The sequence below is a fragment of the Triticum aestivum genome, chromosome 2A (genome assembly GCF_018294505.1).
Source record: "Triticum aestivum cultivar Chinese Spring chromosome 2A, IWGSC CS RefSeq v2.1, whole genome shotgun sequence".
Classification (NCBI taxonomy): Eukaryota; Viridiplantae; Streptophyta; class Magnoliopsida; order Poales; family Poaceae; genus Triticum; species Triticum aestivum.
In genome coordinates, this window is record NC_057797.1 from 354,639,621 (window position 1) to 354,662,674 (window position 23,054).

Below are 23,054 nucleotides of genomic sequence, written 5' to 3' on the forward strand. Positions count from 1 at the left end.
ATGGGCTAGATCCTCGAGTACATAGAACGATACACGAATCCACGGACAACTAGGGACGATACACGGTAACCGGTTCTTCTCCGTGAGGAGGTCTTGATGGGGGCCGCCCAAGAGGGGGTCTTGATGTTCTTCTCCACAAGGAGGTCTTGAATCCGCTTGGGGGATCTTCTCTGGTGGAGGCTCGAATCTCTGAGGAGAAGGTAACCAAGTGGATGAGCAAAGCTCTCTCTCACAAATGAGCTAAACATTTGCTAACCCTAGCTAGGATGAATGGGGGGTCTATTTATAGTCTAAGTGCAAATGGGGGCGAAATGAAGGGGTACATGGGCCTCGGGCCCAAACACTATGCGCAGACAGGTACCGGACGTCCGCTGGGGACCGGTCGTCCGGTGTCTCAGGAGCCGCCGGACATCCAGTGTCCTCCAGTCGTCCGCTGGTTCCGTTCTGTGATGGGGGTGCCGGACGTCCGGTAGCTCCGGACTTCCGCTGAGGTTGGCTCGGGTGCTGATGCGCCGGTCGTCCGGTCCGGACCGGACGTCCACTCGTTCGCTTCGGGTGCAGGGGCGCCGGTCGTCCGGTCTGGACCGGACGTCCGCTCGCTGGGGCTCGGCTGACGCTTCAGGCGCCGGACGCCCGGTCCCGGCCGGTCGTCCGGTGGCTGGGACTTTTCCTTCAGCCCTCCTTCTTCTCCTTCTTCTTGTCCATCTTCCTCTTCTTCTTGTCCTTGCCCCTTAGCTTCTCCATTGTACCTAAGTATGCACAAAGTATCCATATGAAGTAGTAGCCATGCTTCATGTGCATCGAACTGGAATTGTGAGAGGAGAGATGTCACCTCGGTTTCAAGAGCTCTGGCACGTGATCGAGTCATGGCTCCACTAGGCGCTTGATGAGACGATGGTAGGTCCATGGGGATGACCTTGGGATGCTCCGCATCATCTCCCCTCCCTTGGGGAAGATCCGTCCTTGGATCAAATTCTTCATCACCATGGAAGGGAGAGAGATCTTTGACGTTGAAGATGTCGCTCACCTTGTACTTGTCACGCGGGAGGTCGATCTTGTGAGCATTGTCATTGTAGCGTGCAAGCACCTTGAAGGGTCCATCTGCTCGTGGTCGAAGCTTGGATTTGCGTTCTTGTGGGAAGCGGTCCTTGCGAAGGTGTAGCCACACTCGATCACCAATGTTGAAGACCATAGGTTGCTTGTTGAAGTTGAGCTTTTTCGCAAGGTGTTGAACTTGGCGCTTGATGGTGTTTCTTGTATCTTCATGCACCTTCTTGAGATTTGTCACACGCGCACTTGCATCCAAATTGATGCGCTCTTGGAGTGGTAGAGGAAGAATGTCCAATGGTGACAATGGGTTGAATCCGTAAACGACCTCGAAAGGAGACTTGCCGGTTGTTGAGTGTCTTGCTCGGTTGTAGGCGAACTCGGCGATAGGTAGGCACTCCTCCCACTCCTTGATGTTCTTCTTGATGAGTACTCGAAGTAGAGCGGAGAGTGTGCAGTTTGTCACCTCTGTTTGGCCGTCGATTTGAGGATGGTACGCCGTGGAGAAGAGTAGCTTCATTCCGAGCTTGGCGCATAGGGTCTTCCAAAAGTAGCTAAGGAACTTGACGTCGCGGTCCGAGACAATTGTCTTTGGTACACCATGGAGATGCAATATTTCCCTACAAAAGAGATTAGCAACATGTGAAGCATCGTCTTTCTTGTTACAAGGAATAAAATGTGCCATTTTTGAGAAACGGTCCACAATGACAAATATAGAATCATTCCCATTGCGAGTCCTAGGCAAACCAAGTACGAAGTCCATGCTAATGTCTTCCCATGGTTGGTATGGAATCGGTAGAGGAATATATAGACCATGAGATTGAGCTTTGGACTTAGCTTTGCGGCATGTCGAACATTGGTTGGTGAAGCGATTGACGTCCCGAAACATCTTTGGCCAAAAGTTGCTCTTCGAGAGTGTGGCGAACGTCTTGTCTCGTCCGAAATGTCCCATTAAGCCTCCTCCATGCGATTCATGCAAAAGCAACAAACGAAGGGACGACTTTGGGATGCAAAGTTTGTTAGCTCTCATAAGATAGTCGTCTTTGATGTAATAGCATTCCCAAGATGTATTCGACAAACACTTTGCATAAGGAGTGGCAAAAGTTTCATCATGCTCATACAATTCTTTGATATGCTCGAAGCCAATGACATCTAACTCAAGTTGCGTGACTAGCATGCATATGCGGGAAAGAGCATCCGCCACGATGTTTTCTTTACCCCTGATGTACTTGATGACATAGGGAAAAGACTCAATGAATTCACTCCATTTAGCATGACACGTGTTCAACTTAGTTTGACCCTTAAGATACTTGAGAGTCTCATGATCAGTATGAATGATAAACTCATGGGGACGAAGGTAATGTTCCCATTCATGTAAAACATGGACTAAAGCATCTAGCTCTTTGTCATAGATGGGATAGTTGAGTTGCGCTCCGGAAAGTTTCTCACTAAAGTAAGATATGGGGCGCTTCTCTTGCGTTAACACACCTCCTATGCCATTACCGCTAGCATCACAATGAATCTCAAAAGGCTTGTCGAAGTTGGGTAAAGCAAGCACGGGAGCATGAGTAAGCAAATTCTTAAGCTCATTGAATGCAGTATCTTGGGATGGTCCCCAAATAAAAGGCGCATTCTTCTTTCTCAAAGCATGTAAAGGCGAAGCAATAGTGCTAAAGTCCTTCACAAAGCGACGATAGAAACCCGCAATACCAAGGAAACTACGCACTTGATGCAAGTTGGTTGGTTGCGGCCAAGTCTTAATAGCATTGATCTTGGACTCATCTACATGAACACCCTTAGAAGAGACAACAAAAGCAAGAAATCGAGCTTATCAACACCAAAAAGGCATTTCTCCATATTAGCATAGAGACGCTCTTTCCTAAGAGTTTGCAAAACGGTGCGGACATGGGTGACATGCTCTTTGATAGATTTACTAAACACAAGAATGTCATCGAAGTAAACCACAACAAATATACCAATGTAAGGGCGAAAGACATGATTCATAAGGCGCATAAAAGTGCCTGGTGCTTCCGAGAGACCCATAGGCATGACTAACCACTCATACAAACCAAACTTGGTTTTGAAGTCGGTTTTCCATTCATCGCCCTCTTGTATGCAGGTTTGATAGTAACCACTCTTAATATCAATTTTGGAAAATATAGTGGCACCACTAAGCTCATCTAGCATATCATCTAGGCATGGAATGGGGTACCTATAGTGAACGGTGATAGCATTGATAGGTCTACAATCGGAGCACATGCGAAAGCTACCGTCACGTTTTGGCACAAGAATGACCAGTACGGCACAAGGGCTCAAACTTTCATGCACATGACCATGGTCTATGAGATGCTTTACTTGCCTTTGAATTTCTTTGGTTTCTTCGGGGTTGACGCGGTATGGAGCTTTGTTCGGAAGCGGTGCTCCGGGGATGAGGTCGATGCGGTGCTAAATGCCTCGTAGTGGAGGTAGTCCCAGAGGTAGCTCATCGGGGAAAACATCTTGAAATTCCTGCAAAAGAGAAGACAACACTAGAGGAAGAGTGTGAGAAGTGTTAGTTTGTGGTGCATTGTCCTTGCACACGAGGACGTAGTGTAGGACACTAGATGGGTTCTCACACACTTCTCTCATCTCATGTTTGGTGGCAAATAGAACTAGGTTCTTGTTTTCGCTCATCGTGGAGGCACTCAATTTGGGCTTGTGGCGCTCACTCTCTTTTTGGTGGTTCACTCTCTCACCATTCTCTCCATGATGGGTGGCTTGCTTATCGGTGATCACTTGGCTTGGAGACACAGGTCGTAATACAAACTCCTTTCCTTGCATCTTGAAGCTATAGTGGTTTGTACGCCCATTGTGGACGACTCCTCTATCAAATTGCCATGGCCGTCCAAGGAGAAGATGAAAAACGGTCATTGGGATGATGTCGCACTCCAAAGTGTCTTCGTAGGCGCCGATCTTGAAGGAGACTTGCACTCGGTGCTCGACTTGGATGGTACCGGAGTCACTAAGCCATTGCACTTTGTATGGATGTGGATGCTTAGTCTTGGGCAATTGGAGCTTGGAGCAAAGTTCTTCACTTGCGAGATTGTGACAACTCCCTCCATCGATGATGACCTTGACGGATCGTCCATTGATGCCGGCCTTGGTGTGGAATATGTGGCATCATTGGTATTCTTCTTGGTGATGTTGTAGAGTCAAGACTTTGGAGAGAACAAGTGCAGGACTTGAGTCTTCATCACAAAAGACTTGTTCTTCTTCATTGTTCACTTGGCGGTGCATGGCGACTTGCTCAAGGGCTTCCATTTCTCCTTCGCTCATGGAATCATAAGTGACATCGTCATTGAAGATCATGGTGTGCTTGTTGGTGCACTCATATATAGGACTTGTGGCCTCGGCCGCCGCAAGTGAAACACTTGAGGGAACTCGTCTTGACGGTCTCATCGGTAGGGGTTGATGATGATGAAGCTCTCGGCTTGTAGTTGCTCGTATTATGATTGCTCGTAGTTGTCGAAGCTTTCTTGGAAGTCGACTTGTCGATGTTGGAAGTATAAGGTCTTGTAGTCGGTGTTGGAGTCGAAGCTTGGTTATTGGAGAAACCGTAGGACTTGGATGAGAACTTGGCATACTTGAAATCATCTTGCACTTGGCGTTCCGCTTTGGTAGCTTGGTGCACGAGCTCGATGAGATTTGAGTATGGTTGGAAGTCGGCGATCTTCTTGATAGGATGATTGAGTCCATTCAAGAAACTTGCCATTGTTTGCTCATCATCTTCCGTCACATTGGCTCTTATCATTGCAATCTCCATCTCCTTGTAGTATTCTTCAACGCTCTTGGTTCCTTGCTTGAGTTGTTGGAGTTTCTTGAAGAGGTCGCGGTTGTAGTAGGTAGGCATGAAGCGTGCTCTCATGACATCCTTCATTTGTGCCCAAGTAGTGATGGGTGGTTCACCTCTTGCCTCGCGGCGCTCTATGATTTGTTCCCACCAAATGAGGACATAGTCTTGGAACTCAAGGGATGCCATCGTGATCTTCTTCTCTTCTTCATAATTGTGCAAACGGAAGATCTTGTCAACTTTCAATGCCCATGAAAGGTATTCTTCGGGATCGTTGCTTCCGTTGAACTTGGGCATGGTGAACTTGAGCTTGCCGTAGCATTATTCTTCATTGTGTTGGGGTTGGGGATGATGACGCCCATGTTGTAGATGATTGTTCAACTCGTGGTGTTCTTGACGCGGAGGGTTGTCAACCTCGTGTTGCTCTTGTCGCGGAGGGTTCCCATTGTATTCTTGCTCTTGATGAACTTGATGGTCTTGGTGAGCTTGTGGAGGAGCACATCGAGCTCGAGGAGGAACTAGACGATGCATGCGAGCTTGAAATCGTCATCGTGAATTTCTTTGTGAAGTGCTTCCTCTTCTTCACGGGCTTGTCGGCCTCTATCGGCAACGGCTCAACTCGCATCGCGTAGAGCTTGTTGCGCCTCAAGTGCTTGAGTGTCACGGAGTTGTTGTTCTTGACGTTGAGCCTCGGCATCTTGTGCATTTTGGTGTAGACGCGCGGGTTCTTCCTCTTCATGTTGGCATTGTTGTTGTTGTTCTCGAGCTATCGCAAAGGCTTCTTCGGCTTAACGTCGTCGGCGCTCTTGAGAGTCCATGTCTTGAAGTGGATTGAGGTTTTCTTGACGGTCGGTGTGCGCGGCTCGACGAAGAGTGTTCGATGTCAGTGTACTTGAGCCGAAGAGGGTAAAGTCGGAATGGCGACTTTAACGGCTCCTTCTTGAAGTGGAAGAAGAGCGGTTGAGCAACAAAGCACGAATCTCGTCCATCCTTGCGTCATTCTCTTGCTTGTGATGGTCGAGCTTGTGGTCGAAGTAGTCCCTTGTACGTTGCTCGAAAATTTGCAAGTCGGGGGCAAGGTTGTCGATGCATTCACTCATAGCTTGTTGCTCTTAATGCAAAGCACGTTGTGCACCAAAGAGGTGACTCTTGGTGACAAAGGAGTTCATGTCGTCGTCTTGCTCCATGAAGAGTGGGTTGGTAGAAGTACTTGGCCTATCCATCATTCCAAGACAAATGGAGTGGTAGAAAGAGAAGAACGAATACCAAATGTACGTTGACCGAAGTTGAAAGTGAATCGATGATCACTCCAATGTAGGACAAGGAAATAGCCCAATTGGTATGAATTCTCGTCGGTTTCTCACACCTACACAAGTAAAAGCTTATGGTGGAGCTTGGTTAGGATGGTGGCACAATTTTTAATGTGAATGTAAGTAAGATTCAATAATGTTGGAAAAGATTCGCAAGATGCAATGTAACAAGTAGACCAAGCATATACGGTACACGGAAACACGCGCGCAAATAGATAAGTGGGGTTGGGCAACCAAGGGTGAGCCAAAATGTGGAATCCACAAAAATGCTCTTGTTGCACAACATTAGAGAGACGCTAGCACGATTGCACGATAGGCGGATACAAGAACTTGTGCACGACCTACTTAGCAAAAATGCAACGACTTCTATCCCAAATATGTTTTATGCAATGTGTTGCTATGATATGATCCAAGATGATCGAGTATGACAATCTTAATGTTGTATGATGCTATGGTTCTTGCTAAAAAGCTCTTTGCTTATCTTTCCTCTTTGCTTAAAAGCTTGGTTGGCTCTTTGATGTTTGAGCTCTTTTCTCATGCAATGCTTGACAAACCAAGATAGCAAGTGAGTATGCGATGACAACTTTGTGACACAAGAGATGATACCAATATAGGCAACAAAGATGTATGCATGTATGCTATGGGAAGTATGATCACTAATGTGCACAAGTCTCGTTGCCGGCAATACTCAATGGCTAGTCTCGATGGGTAAGCAACGCAAAGGAGTAAGGCTATGATGGCTATCAATGTAATGGCAAGAGTGATATGTCCAATGCCAAGATGAGGTTACCGGTCTTGCTTCCGGTATGGTGTCAAAATGGTGGCACGAATACCAAGTCGTAGTCGAGGTGGTCGTTGTTGATGACACATCCGTGGCGAAGATGAGCGGCGGTGATGTCGATGTCGAACCGTACCTAGATAGCCAAAACACAAAAGGACATGGTACCGCAACTCAAATTCTCAAAACCAAGTGCGAGCCAAATCGTCGGAGTGGGTAGCAGGTAAGCGGCGGTGTGGGTTGGGATATTGGCAAAGTTTTTGCGGATGTCGGTGGTGGTGTAGCGGATGATGTGGTGGAAGCCGAAACAAAATTTGAGCGAAATCAGTTTCAGAGTAGCGGTCGTCCGGAAATGGAAGGATGTCCGGTCGCTGGACGTTCGGTAGGGTCGGAAATCCGCTAATTTCAGCTCGGTGTAGAGGTTCCGATCGTCCGATAATGGTCGGACGTTCGGTGGTTCCTGGGTCGCCGGACGTCCGGTAAGTTGCGGTCGTCCGGTGGGTCGGGGTCAACGCGAAATTGATAGGATTTCGTGGATTTTGGATGGATTTCGAGGTGGAGATGGTGGGGGAAAGGCTAGATCCACTTGCAACACAACAAATTAACGGATCAAAACCAACAAAACATCATCAAAACACAAGAAACATTTTTGGGGCTATTTTTGTGGGGATTTTCAGATTAGGTCGAAAAACAACAAAATCAAGCTAGAAAAACAAAGAGGGGGCTCCGAAATCGTGATCAACCTTGCTCTAGATACCAAGATGATGTAGGGTAGAGACCCTAATCGCCCGATCTTTCACGAAAGGAGCGGATCCCGTGGAAATCACGAAGAACACGAGGAAGAACGGAAGGAAAACACAAGAGGAAATCACTAAACCGACACGAATAAGTCACACATGGGCTAGATCCTCGAGTACATAGAACGATACACGAATCCACGGACAACTAGGGACGATACACGGTAACTGGTTCTTCTCCGTGAGGAGGTCTTGATGGGGGCCGCCAAAGAGGGGGTCTTGATGTTCTTCTCCACAAGGAGGTCTTGAATCCGCTTGGGGGATCTTCTCCGGTGGAGGCTCGAATCTCCTAGGAGAAGGTAACCAAGTGGATGAGCAAAGCTCTCTCTCTCGCAAATATGACCTAAACATTTGCTAACCCTAGCTAGGATGAATGGGGGGTCTATTTATAGTCTAAGTGCAAATGGGGGCGAAATGAAGGGGTACATGGGCCTCGGGCCCGAACACTGTGCGCAGACAGGTACCGGACGTCCGCTAGGGACCGGTCGTCCAGTGTCTCAGGAGCTGTCAGACGTCCGGTGTCCTCCGGTCGTCCACTGGTTCCGTTCTGTGATGGGGGTGCCGGACGTCCGGTAGCTCCGGACTTCCGCTGAGGTTGGCTCGGGTGCTGATGCGTCGGTCGTCCGGTCCGGACCGGACGTCCGCTCGTTCGCTTCGGGTGCAGGGGCGCCGGTCGTCCGGTCTGGACCAGACGTCCGCTCGCTGGGGCTCGGCTGACGCTTCAGGCGTCGGACGTCCGGTCCCGGCCGGTCGTTCGGTGGCTGGGACTTTTCCTTCAGCCCTCCTTCTTCTTCGTCTTCTCGTCCATCTTCCTCTTCTTCTTGTACTTGCCCCTTAGCTTCTCCATTGAACCTGAGTATGCACAAAGTATCCATATGAGGTAGTAGCCATGCTTCATGTGGATTGAAGTGGAATTGTGAGAGGAGAGATGTCACCTCAGTTTCAAGAGCTCTTGCACGTGATCGAGTCATGGGTCCACTAGGCTCTTGATGAGACGATGGTAGGTCCATGGGGATGACCTTGGGATGCTCCGCATCATGCATGAAATCCTGCAGAGTCACTTGGGTTGTTTGCTGGTTCATATTGGGGCGAGGAAACTGAGCCATAATATTCTCCATGAACTGGCGATTCATCTCAAACTGTTGCATCATCCCAGCCATGTACTCAGGCGGGGATGGGGGAGGGTCACCACGACCACGACCACCTGGTCTAACCATCCTGCTAATATATAACAGGGGTGGTTCAACATTGAGAATTTGCAAGGGCAAAAATCACTCATGATGAAACATGCATAATGAAAGGAACAAGATAGATACTACATAGTAGTGGGCATATCTTACAAAAGAGATCATGCATATAGTTCGGTACATAGAGTTCAGTACATAAGCTAAGAACATCATAGGCGGCACGCAGGCTCGCGGCGAATGCATCTAACACTAACAAGCAAGCCTATATCAGTCCAAGGAGGAACTGTGAAGGTAGGTGTAGCCTGACAGCTGATAGTGACGCGAAGGGAAGTCCTCCACGCGAGTAGCCTGGGGTCCATGGATACTCTGGTGCGGAACCCGATGCGCAGGTGGAAGGAGAGGACCAAGTGCGGGAGAGTAGCCTCCCACATCTGGCCAGCCGACGCCCTGGGGCATCACGGTCCTGGAAGGGAAGATCGCAGAACGCGACAGATCACCAGATCAGACAGAGGGGTGCAACAGCGTCAGAGCACGGTACAGGTGCCGACGGTTGGTGTACAACTCGTGGCGAAGAGCTCGGTTAGCTCTATCCATCCCATCAGCATGCAGAACCAGGTTTTGATGGTAGAAGGGCTCTCGGGTGACAGTGGAGTAGGCAGCAGTGTAGTATCCGTCCGCACCAACATCGGATGCGATAGCAATGTGCTTGAAGGGGGAGGTGTCCAACTCCCGATACTCTCCACGAAGACATGTCAGAGCAGCATAAGCAGCATCGTGGACCACCATGTCTATAGTCACTCCAACACGGTAGTGGAGTCATACTCCCGAGAGTAGAGGTGGACGATGGCACGGTACTGCTCCTGGTTGAAGTCCTGGTACTCCTCGTAGACAGTGTACTCAGGGTGCTAGCGATAACCCACATAGGTCATCATCTCAACCAACACAGCAGGTGATCCTGAGGCACCAATGGCCGTCGTGTGGCGCACAACCTGTCTCATGGGTTCCATCTGAAAACAAAAAATGTTTTCACAGGAGTCAAATGACAATGTGAATAATGTCAAATACTACTCTAAAGAATAACTAGGGCTTATCCAACTTTGGGGTGAACATGGTCACGGGATCCTAATGTTAGAGTTAGTAAAATCGTTTAACCCGAGTAGGAGAGAGTTCAGAGTCCCAGAGTAAGGATCGAGGATTAAAAGATCCTAATACCACCCAGATGACGACGTGGGCCCGTAAGGCACACATCCATGTTAGTAAAAAGTTTTGTAATGTCTAGACTCAACTTCAGCCAAGGAGTGTGGAAGGGGAATTCCTACAGGCAGTCGGCTCTGATACCAACTTGTGATGCCCCCGGTTCAATCATACACTAATCATACACGCAAACGTGTACGATCAAGATCAGGGACTCACCGGAAGATATCACAACACAACTCTACAAATAAAAAAATCATACAAATATCATATTACAAGCTAGGGGCCTCGAGGGCTCGAATACAAGAGCTTGATCATAGATGAGTCAGCGGAAGCAACAATATCTGAGTACAGACATAAGTTAAACAAGTTTGCCTTAAGAAGGCTAGCACAAACTGGGATACAGATCGAAAGAGGCGCAAGCCTCCTACCTGGGATCCTCCTAAACTACTCCACGCCGCCGTCAGCGGGCTGCACGTAGTAGTAGGCACCTCCCGAGTAGTAGTAGTCGTCATTGTCAGTGGCGTCTGGCTCCTAGGCTCCAACGTCTGGTCGCGGCAATCGAGTATAGAAAGGGGGAAAAGAGGGAGCAAAGCAATCGTGAGTACTCATCCAAAGTACCCGCAAGCAAGGAGCTACACTACATATGTATGCATTGGTATCAAATGGATTAAGGGTATCATATGTGGACTGAACTGTAGAATGCCGGAATAAGAGGGGGATAGCTAGTCCTTTCGAAGACTACGCTTCTGGCCACCTCCATCTTGCAGCACGAGAAGAGAGTAGATGGTAAGTTCACCAAGTAGCATCGTGTAGCATAATCCTACCTGGCGGTCCTCTCCTCGTCGCCCTGTTAGAGAGCGACCACCAGGTTGTATCTGGCACTTGGAAGGGTGTGTTTTATTAAGTATCCGGTTCTAGTTGTCATAAGGTTAAGGTACAACTCCAAGTCGTCCTGTTACCGAAGATCATGGCTATTCGAATAGATTAACTTCCCGGTAGGGGTGCACCACATTACCCAACACACTTGATGCCCTTTGTCCGGACACACTTTTCTGGGTCATGCTCGGCCTCGGAAGATCAACACGTCGCAACCCTACCTAGGCACAATAGAGAGGTCAGCACGCCGGTCTAAATCCTATGGCGCAGGGGTCTGAGCCCATCGCCCTTTGCACACCTGCATGTTGCGAACGCGGCCGGAAGCAGAACTAGCACCCTTAATACAAGAGTAGGCTTACGGTCCAATCCGGTGCGCGCCGCTTAGTCGCTGACGTCACGAAGGCTTCGGCTGATACCACGACGTCGAGTGCCCATAACTGTCCCCACGTAGATGGTTAGTGCGTATAGGCCAGTGGCCAGACTCAGATCAAATACCAAGATCTCGTTAAACGTGTTATCTTGAAATAACCGCGAACGCCGACCAGGGCCAGGCCCACCTCTCTCCTAGGTGGTATCAACCTGCCCTGTCGCTTCGCCACAAAGATCCACACAAAGGGCTGTCGGGAATGTATGTCCTTCCAGCCCCTAATTCATGAATCAACCGCGGGTACTCCTCGAGCCGACCCATCTTTTGTCACCACAAGTATCATATATTATGTATAAGTATGTACCCGTGACCACCTCCCAAGTGATCATGGCCCAATAGTATAGCATGGCAGACATACAAGAATGTAGGGCCACTGATGATAATCTAGCATCCTATACTAAGAATTTAGGATTGCAGGTAAGGTATCAACAGTTGTAGCAACAATGACAAGCTATGCATCAGAATAGGATTAACGGAAAGCAGTAACATGCTACACTACTCTAATGCAAGCAGTATAGAGGAGAGTAGGCGATATCTGGTGCTCAAGGGGGGGGGCTTGCCTGGTTGCTCTGGCAAGAGAGAGGGGTCGTCAACACCGTAGTCGTACTGGGTAGCAGCGGCGTTAGTGTCGGTGTCTAGCCAGAGAAGAGGGGGAAGAAACAATAAATATAATGCAAACAAATGCATGACGATGCATGACATGACAAAGCGTGATGCTAGGTGTGCCCTAACGCGGTATGAGGTGGTACCGATGAAGGGGGAAACATCCAGGAAAATGTCCCTGGTGTTTCGCGTTTTTGGACAAACGAACTGGAGGGGGAAAGTTGCATGTTCGCTATGCTAGGGATGCATGGCGGACGAAGGGGCTGCGTATCCGGATTTTTCTCGTCGTTCTGAGCAACTTTCATGTACAAAGTTTTTTCATCCGAACTACGGTTTATTTTATATTAATTTTAAAAGAATTAAATCATTTTTAGAATTTACTTAATTATTTTAATTCAACATTATCCAGAATAGTGTTTGTTGATGTCAGCATGACATCAGCAGTTGACCTGGTCAACCTGACAGGTGGGTCCCACCTGTCAGTGACACATTTAATTATCTAGCTTAATTAACCTAATGAGGATTAATTAGGGGGGTGGGCCCCATTGTCATTGACTAATTAATTAATTAATTAATTAACAGTTTAATTAGTTTAGTTAACTGATTGGTTTAATTAATCAAAATTAATTAAGTTAATTAATCCCTTAATTAATTAATTAATTTAATTAATAATTTTATTTATTATTTATTTCTAATTCTTCTTCTTTTTATCATTTTCGTTCTGGGGCTAGGCCCCACATGTCATTGGGTCAGGGGGGCCATAGCGGGTTCGGGCGTTGCGGGCTTCGCCCGAACAGGCGTAGCGGGTGCCAGGACCCGGTCGGAGCGGGGGAGGCCGCTCGAGGGGGCGAGCAGGGGCGGTGCGCCGGCGACGAGCGCGACACGACGGTGAGGCAGCGCGTGGGCGCGCGCGCAGGAGGGTCAGGTGAACCACGGGCGGAGCATAGCAGCGGGGTCGTGGCGAGGAGCAGCGGTAGGCGCGGGGCGAGCGGAGATGGCCATGGCGGCAGCGCGCGCGGGAGGACGGCGGGAGGAGCGTGGCCGTGCGCGGCCGTGGCGAGGTCGGCGAGGAGGTGGAGTGCGGCGGCGTCGACGGTCGTAGGAGGTTGCGGGAGCAGGGGAGAGGGGAAGGGGCGCGACCATGGGCGGCGTTGCGCGCGCAACCGACGGGGAAGAGCAGCAGTAGGGCGCAGTGGGGCAGCGTAGCTAGTAGCAGCAACAGGCAGTGGGTAGCGCGGGTGTAGGAAGCCGCGACTCGCAGGGGCGGCCAGGATGCGGCCGGACGACAGCGGCGCAGGCGATCGACGGCGCTGCGGCGTGGAGCAGAGCCGTGGCGCGAGCGCGGCCAGGCCACCATGGGGGGGAGGGGGTTCAGCACGGCGAGGTGCAAACAACCGCGGGCAGGGGAGCGCCAGACGAGGCCGGTGCGGCATGGAGCGCGGTCAGTTGCGGGCGCGCGCGGCCATGGGCGCGAGCGAGCGCGAGGAGGGGGGCGCGGGCGCGGGAGCTCATGGAGCCAACGAGCGGGCGTCAGAGGAGCAACTGCAGGGGCGCCGAGGCGCGGCGGCAAGCGCGAGAGCGCGCGCGGAGGAGGAGCGGGGGCGCGCGCTGGAGCAGGGGAGCGGTGCGCGTCGACGAGATGGTGCGGACGACGCGGAAGCTCACCGCGGGAGCATGGGGTCTAGGCAACGGGGCACGGGGAGAGGCTTTGGGAGGAGGTCGAGGAGGACGGCGGGTCGACGGGGAGGCAGGCCGACGATGGCGGCGTTCCGGGCGGCGAGGGCGACCGTCTCCTCCCTCGATCCCGATCCAGTCGGGAAGAGATATTTTTGTGGGGGGAGTGGGGGTGTCGGTGGAGTAGTGGGGGAGTGAGGGGATAATGAGTGGGGTTGGGTGGCCGGCTAGGCCTGGTGGGTTGGCCCAGTTGGGCCTGTGGTCAGCTGGGCCGAAGCCCGGGGGGGTTCTCTTTTATATTTTTTTGTCTTTTGTCTTTCTGTTTTTAACATTTTCTTTTATCTATTTTCTTTTACTGTTTTAATTCAACTTAAAATACTTAGGCACTTTATAAAAATGTGTTTATTACACCATAATTACATATGCAAATTATGGCACCGCCCGGACATTTTTATTTTAACATTTGAAAACTTTTATTATTTAACTTTATTTTAAATTTGAATTTGACTCGGTTTTGAACTAACGGTAGATTAGCAATGGTAACTGTGGTGATGTGGCACCATTAGCGTGGATTTACTATAGCTTGATTACCCGGGCGTTACAAAACTCCTCCACTATAAGAAATCTCGTCCCGAGATTTAGGAGGTAGAAGGAAACAGTGCGGGGTATTCATCAGGCAGGCAGTCCTCGCATTCCCAAGTGGCTTCATCTTCAGAGTGATGCGACCACTGGACCTTGAGGAATTTGATCGCTTTCTGACATGTGCGGCGTTCAGCTTGGTTGAGAATGTGGACCGGATGCTCTTTATAGGAGAGGTCCTGTTGCAATTCGAGCAATTCATGATCCACTGCTCGGATTGGATCCTTGAAGCAACAGCGGAGTTGTGACATGTGGAACACATCGTGAACCTAAGAAAGGTTCGGCGGAAGCTCCAGTTGATATGCCACTTTTCCACGCCTTTCGAGAATAGTGAAGGGACCGATATAGCGAGGAGCTAGCTTGCCCTTGATCCCGAAGTGGTGAGCACCCTTCATTGGTGTAACTCGAAGATAAGCCTTTTCGCCAGGTTGATAGACCATGTCTTGGTGATGACGGTCATACTGACTTTTCTGACGTGACTGAGCAGTCTTGAGATTCTCGCGAATAATGCGAACTTGTTCTTCGGCCTGTTGGATAATATCCGCACCCAAGAGTGGACGTTCCCCAGTTTCTGACCAGTTTAGAGGGGTCCGACACTTTCGTCCATATAACACTTCGAAGGGGGACATCTTCAGACTAGCTTGATAGCTATTATTATAAGAGAACTCGACATATGGAAGAGATTCCTCCCATTTCTTGCCGAAGGAAACTACACAAGCTCGAAGCATGTCTTCGAGAACTTGGTTGACACGTTCGACCTGCCCTTGCGACTGAGGATGAAAAGCAGTACTGAACGACAGATGAGTTCCCACAGCTTCTTGGAAACTTGCCCAGAATCTTGAAGTGAATAAGCTGCCACAGTCTGAAATGATAACCAGTGGAATACCATGAAGTGAAACAATTCTGGACATGTAGAGAGTTGCAAGCTAACTAGCAGTGATTATTTCTTTGACCGCCAGAAAATGTGCAACTTTAGAAAGCCGGTCGATGAAGACAAGAATAGCATCATTACCTTTCTACGATTTGGGAAATCTAGTGACGAAGTCCATTTCAACATGGCCTCATTTCCATTCAGGAATAGAGATAGGTTGCAGAGTTCCGGAAGGCCTTTGATGCTCTGCTTTGATACGACGGCAAATGTCACACTCAGCAACATAACGAGCAATGTCCTGCTTCATATTAGACCACCAGAATCTCTGTCGGATGTCCTGGTACATCTTTGTACTACCGGGATGAATAGACAAAGGCGTATCATGAGCTTCTTTCATAACCTTTTTAGTCTGATCCAGGTTTTTCCTCGAACGTGGTACCACTAGGCAGCCTTTGAAGTACAAGGCGCCATCGTCGGCGATAGTGAAGAATGAGGGCTTTCCTCCTGCTAGATTGCATTTAATCTTATGGACTTCCGAGTCATAACCTTGAATTGTTTTTATACCATCTACGAGATCTGGTACGATGGCCAGGGTATTTAGAGAACCCTTAGCAACAACACGAAGATTCATCTTCTGAAACTCTGGGGGAGGGGGGGCGAGTGCTCCAGGAGGAACAATATGAAGGTTCAGCCTTCTAAATTCTTCGACAAGCAAGGGCTGAACTTTGTGAACCTGGAGGTGGTTGCAGTAAGACTTGCGGCTCAAGGCATTAGCCATTACATTAGCCTTGCCGGGGGTATAGGATATACCCACGTCAAAGTCTGCAACAGTCTCCATCCATCTCTGCTGACGGAGGTTCAGATCTGGCTGGGTAAACAGATACTTCAGACTTTGGTGGTCGGTGAAGATCTCGCAACAATTACCGAGAAGGTAATGTCGCCACTGCTTCAGTGCATGAATGACAGCAGCAAGCTCGAGGTCGTGAACTGGGTAGTTTTCTTCATGAGGGCGCAGTTGATGAGAGGCATAAGCAATCACTCTGCGCTCTTGCATTAGGACACAGCCTAATCCTTGACGGGAAGCGTCGCAGTAAATGATGAAGTCCTTCTTAGTATCCGGTGGAGCAAGCAGCGGGGCAGAAGTCAACTTGTCTTTGAGCACCTGGAAACTTTCCTGACACTTGTCTATCCATTCGAACTTGACACCCTTATGCAACAGATTAGTCAGAGGCCTGGTAATCTTGGAGAAGTTCTCGATGAATCGACGTCAATAGTTGGCGAGACCGAGAAAACTTCGGACTTGCTTGACATTCTTCGGAGGAGTCCAATCGAGAATAGCTTGAACTCGTTTAGGGTTGACGAAAATACCATCCTTGGAGATGACATGCCCAAGATAGGTTACTTCGGGGAGCCAGAATTCACACTTGGAATACTTAGCATACAGTTAATGCTCTCGAAGCTTTTCCAACACAAGACGAAGATGTTCAGCATGTTCTTCTTTGTTCTTGGAAAATACAAGGATATCGTCCAAATAAACCATGACGAACTTGTCGAGGTAATCCATGAATATGTAGTTCATCAGACGAGAGAAGGTGGCGGGAGCATTCGTTAAGCCGAATGACATGACAGTGTACTCGTATGATCCATACCGAGTCACGAAGGCGGTCTTTGGGATATCCTCTTCACGAACACGGATCTGGTGGTAACACAACCTCAAGTCGAGTTTGGAGAACACTGATGAGCCAGCCAGTTGCTCATAAAGATCATTGATCCAAGGAAGAGGATATTTATTCTGAATAGTAGCCTGGTTTATAGGACGGTAGTCTTGGACCAATCGGTTTGTCCCATCCTTCTTCTTAAAAAAGAGAGAAGGTGCTCCCCAAGGAGAGCAGCTAGGGCGAATGAAACCTTTGCTAAGAGATTTGTCGATTTCCTCCTTAACCTCAATGAGTTCATGCGGCGGCATCTTGTAGGGTCGTTTGGCTATAGGAGTGGTGCCTAGTTTCAAGTCGATGATGAATTCGACAGCTCTAGCAGGGGGAATCCCTGGAAGTTCTTTCGGAAAGACGTCTTGGAATTCACGAACGACGGGAATATTTTCAATGCCCTTGAGTGGTGCAACATTCAATGCATTCAAGGCATAAAGCCGTGCCTCGGCTTTCCGAACTAGATGAGCCTGGTAAGCAATTATTTCTTCAGAAGGGTGTAGCAGATGGACGGTCTTAGTAGCGCAAACTATAGAAGCAGTATGCGCTTTCAACCAATCCATTCCCAGAATGAGGTCGATGCTACAGGACTTCACTACGATGGGAGAGGCAAGGAATTCCATTCCTTCAATTTCAACGGGAACGTTGTGACTAACCATAGAGGTTTGACATTGGCCCGCAGGAGTGTGCACCACGATCGCAGTGTTCATCTCTTTGTATTTAATGCCATGCATGAATGCAAACTCACCTGATATGAATGAATGTGATGCTCCTGTATCAAAGAAAACAGATGCTGGTACCGAATTTACGAGGAGTGTACCCATCACGGTAGCAGGCTGGTCTAGCACTTCATTGAGATCAACGTGGTTGGCCTGAACATGACCATAAGACTTGGCATTGTTGTTGCGAGGCTGGTTGTTTCCACGGCCAGCTGCGGGAAGGGCCAGTTGATTCTGATTCTGATTGCAGTCTCTGGCATGGTGACCTGGCTGACCACACTTGTAGCAGAGACCATTATTGGGTGTGGGAACATGAGCTTGGGGTGGTGGAGCTAGAAGCCTTGGCTGCCTAGTTGGTGGGGGAGGCAGACGTGGTGCAGCATAGGACTGCCTTTGAGCAGGTGCAGTTGGCTGGTACATGCTGTTGGGAATCCATATCCTACGCTTCTCCGAGGACGGGCCCGAAGATGAGCCCGTGTCACGGTTGTGCCTGTGAGAGCTCTGGTGTTCCTGCAGACCAGTTTCGACATTGATGGCCTTGTTCACCAGGGTGGCGAAATCAGCAAAGTCATGCACTAGAAGTGCGAGCTTGATGTCAGCTTGAAGGCCATCACAGAACTTCTCCTGACTGCGTGCATCAGTTGCAATGTTCTCTTCAGCATAGAGAGACAAGTCAAGAAACTCCCGCTGATAAGCTTCGACAATTTTGTTGCCCTGGGTGAGGTTGCGACTGACGCTTCTTACGGTCCATGACTCCCTGAGGAACGAAGCAAGCACGGAAAGCAGCTTGGAAGTCTGGCCAGGGGATGATTGTTCCAACCGGCAGGGTACGCCTGTGGCTATCCCACCATTGAGCAGCGGGTCCCTTCAAGAAGAAGGAAGCAAAGGTGACATAGCTATCAGGGGCTACATCAGCTGACTCCATCTCATAGGTGATATCACGGAGCCAGTCATCAGCATCTAGAGGCTGAGCTGAGCTACGGTACACAGTTGGGTTGAGACGCATGAAATCCTGCAGAGTCACTTGGGTTGGTTGCTGGTTCATATTGGGGCGAGGAAACTGAGCCATAATATTCTCCATGAACTGGTGATTCATCTCAAATTGTTGCATCATCCCAGCCATTTACTCAGGCGGGAATGGGGGAGGGTCACCACGACCACGACCACCTGGTCTAACCATCCTGCTAATATATAACAGGGGTGGTTCAGCATTGAGAATTTGCAAGGGAAAAAATCATTCATGATGAAAGATGCATAATGAAAGGAACAAGATAGATACTACATAGTAGTTGGCATATCTTACAAAAGAGATCATGCATAGAGTTCGGTACACATAGTTCAGTACATAGGCTAAGAACATCATAGGCGGCACGCAGGCTCACGGCGAATGCATCTAACACTAATAAGCAAGCCTACATCAGTCCCAGGAGGAACTGTGAAGGTAGGTGTAGCCTGACAGCTGATAGTGACGTGAAGGGAAGTCCTCCACGCGAGTAGCCTAGGGTCCACGGATACTCTAGTGCATAACCTGATGCGCAAGTGGCAGGAGAGGACCAAGTGCGGGAGAGTAGCCTCCCACATCTGGCCAGCCGACGCCCTGGGGCATCACGGTCCTGGAAGGGTAGATCGCAGAACGCGACAGACCACCAGATCGGAAGAGGGGTGCAACAGCATTAGAGCACGGTACAGGTGCCGACGGGTGGTGTACAACTTGTGGTGAAGAGCTCGGTTAGCTCTATCTAGCCCATCAACATGCAGAACCAGGTTTTGATGGTAGAAGGGCTCTCGGGTGACAGTGGAGTAGGCAGCAGTGTAGTATCCCTCCGCACCAACATCGGATGCGATAGCAATGTGCCTGAAGGGGGAGGTATCCAACTCTTGATACTCTCCACGAAGACGTGTCAGAGCAGCATAAGCAGCATCGTGGACTGCCATGTCGATAGTCACTCAAACACCATGAGCAGTGGGCAACACGGTAGTGGAGTCATACTCCCGAGAGTAGAGGTGGACGATGGCACGGTACTGGTCCTGGTTGATGTCCTGGTACTCCTCGTAGATGGTCTACTCAGGGTGCCAGCGATAACCCAGATAGGTCATCATCTCAACCAACACAGCAGGTGATCCTGAGGCTGTTGGGGAACGTAGTAATTTCAAAAAAATTCCTACGCACACGCAAGATCATGGTGATGCATAGCAACGAGAGGAGGAGAGTGTGATCTACGTACCCTTGTAGATCGACAATGGAAGCGTTGATTTTGGTTGATGTAGTCTTACGTTTCCACGGCCCGACCGATCAAGCACCGAAACTACGACACCTCCGAGTTTTAGCACACGTTCAGCTCGATGACGATCCCTGGACTCCGATCCAGCAAAGTGTCGGGGAAGAGTTCCGTCAGCACGACGGCGTGGTGACGATCTTGATGTACTATCGCAGGGCTTCGCCTAAGCACCGCTACAATGTTATCGAGGATTATGGTGGAAGGGGGCACCGCACACGGCTATGATCACGTGGATCAACTTGTGTGTCTAGGGGTGCCCCTTGCCTCCGTATATAAAGGATCCAAAGGGGGGGGGTGCAGCCGGCCCTAGTAGGAGGCGCGCAGGAGGAGTCCTACTCCTACCGGGAAGGAGAGAAGGAAAAGGGGGGGGGGCACCGCCCCTCCCTCCTTGTCCAATTCGGACTAGGGGGAGAGGGGGCGTGCGGCCTGCCCTGGCAGCCCCTCCTCTTCTCCACTTTAGGTCCATGAGGCCCATTAACCCCCCGGGGGGTTCCGGTAACCTCCCGGTGCTCCGATTTTATCCGAAACTTCACCGGAACACTTCCGATGTCTGAATATAGCCGTCCAATATATCAATCTTTATGTATTGACCATTTCGAGACTCCTCGTCATGTCCGTGATCACATCCGGGACTCTGAACTAACTTTGGTACATCAAAACTCATAAACTCATAATATAACTGTCATCGAAATCTTAAGCATGCGGACCCTACGGGTTCGAGAACAATGTAGACATGACTGAGACACGTCTCCGGTCAATAACCAATAGCGGAACCTGGATGCTCATATTGGCTCCTACATATTCTACGAAGATCTTTGTCGGTCAGACCGCATAACAACATACGTTGTTCCCTTTGTCATTGGTATGTTACTTGCCTGAGATTCGATCATCGGTATCTCAATACCTAGTTCAATCTCGTTACCGGCAAGTTTCTTTACTCGTTTCGTAATAAATCATCTTGCAACTAACTCATTAGTTGTAATGCTTGCAAGGCTTATGTGATGTGCATTACCGAGAGGGCCCAGAGATACCTCTCCGACATTCGGAGTGACAAATCCTAATCTCGAAATACGCCAACCCAACATGTACTTTTGGAGACACCTGTAGAGCACCTTTATAATCACCCATTTATGTTGTGACGTTTGGTAGCACACAAAGTGTTCCTCCGGCAAACGGGAGTTGCATAATCTCATAGTCATAGGAACATGTATAAGTCATGAAGAAAGCAATAGCAACATACTAAACGATCGGGTGCTAAGATAATGGAATGGGTCATGTTAATCAGATCATTCACCTAATGATGTGACCCCGTTAATCAAATAACAACTCTTTGTCCATGGTTAGGAAACATAACCATCTTTGATTAACGAGCTAGTCAAGTAGAGGCATACTAGTGACACTCTGTTTGTCTATGTATTCACACGTGTATTATGTTTCCAGTTAATACAATTCTAGCATGAACCATAAACATTTATCATGATATAAGGAAATAAATAATAACTTTATTATTGCCTCTAGGGCATATTTCCTTCAGTCTCCCACTTGCATTAGAGTCAATAATCTAGATTACACAGTAATGATTCTAACACCCATGGAGCCTTGGTGCTGATCATGTTTTGCTCGTGGAAGAGGCTTAGTCAACGGGTCTGCAACATTCAGATCCGTATGTATCTTGCAAATCTCTATGTCTCCCACCTGGCTAGATCCTGGATGGAATTGAAGCGTCTCTTGATGTGCTTGGTTCTCTTGTGAAATCTGGATTCCTTTGCCAAGGCAATTGCACCATTATTGTCACAAAAGATTTTCATTGGACCCGATGCACTAGGTATGACACCTAGATCGGATATGAACTCCTTCATCCAGACTCCTTCATTTGCTGCTTCCGAAGCAGCTATGTACTCCGCTTCACATGTAGATCCCGCTACAACTCTTTGTTTAGAACTGCACCAACTGACAGCTCCACCGTTTAATGTAAACACGTATCCGGTTTGCGATTTAGAATCGTCCGGATCAGTGTCAAAGCTTGCATCAACGTAACCTTTTACGATGAGCTCTTTGTCACCTCCATATATGAGAAACATATCCTTAGTCCTTTTCAGGTATTTCAGGATGTTCTTGAACGCTATCCAGTGATCCACTCCTGGATCACTTTGGTACCTCCCTGCTAGACTTATAGCAAGGCACACATCAGGTCTGGTACACAACATTGCATACATGATAGAGCCTATGGATAAAGCATAGGGAACATCTTTCATTTTTTCTCTATCTTCTGCAGTGGTCGGGCATTGAGTCTTACTCAACTTCACACCTTGTAACACAGGCAAGAACCCTTTCTTTGCTTGATCCATTTTGAACTTCTTCAAAACTTTGTCAAGGTATGTGCTTTGTGAAAGTCCAATTAAGCATCTTGATCTATCTCTATAGATCTTAATGCCTAATATGTAAGCAGCTTCACCGAGGTCTTTCATTGAAAAACTCTTATTCAAGTATCCCTTTATGCTATCCAGAAATTCTATATCATATCCAATTAGTAATATGTCATCCACATATAATATCAAAAATGCTACAGAGCTCCCACTCACTTTCTTGTAAATACAGGCTTCTACAAAAGTCTGTATAAAACCAAATGCTTTGATCACACTATCAAAGCGTTTATTCCAACTCCGAGAGGCTTGCACTAGTCCATAAATGGATCGCTGGAGCTTCCACACTTTGTTAGCTCCCTTTGGATCGACAAAACCTTCTGGTTGCATCATATACAATTCTTCTTCCAGAAATCCATTCAGGAATGCAGTTTTGACATCCATCTGCCAAATTTCATAATCAGAAAATGCGGCAATTGCTAACATGATTTGGACAGACTTAAGCATCGCTACGGGTGAGAAGGTCTCACATAGTCAATCCCTTAAACTTGCCGAAAACCTTTTGCGACAAGTCGAGCTTTGTAAACAGTAATATTACCGTCAGCGTCAGTCGTCTTCTTGAAGACCCATTTATTCTCAATTGCTTGCCGATCATCGGGCAAGTCAACCAAAGTCCATACTTTGTTCTCATACATGGATCCCATCTCAGATTTCATGGCTTCAAGCCATTTTGCGGAATCTGGGCTCACCAT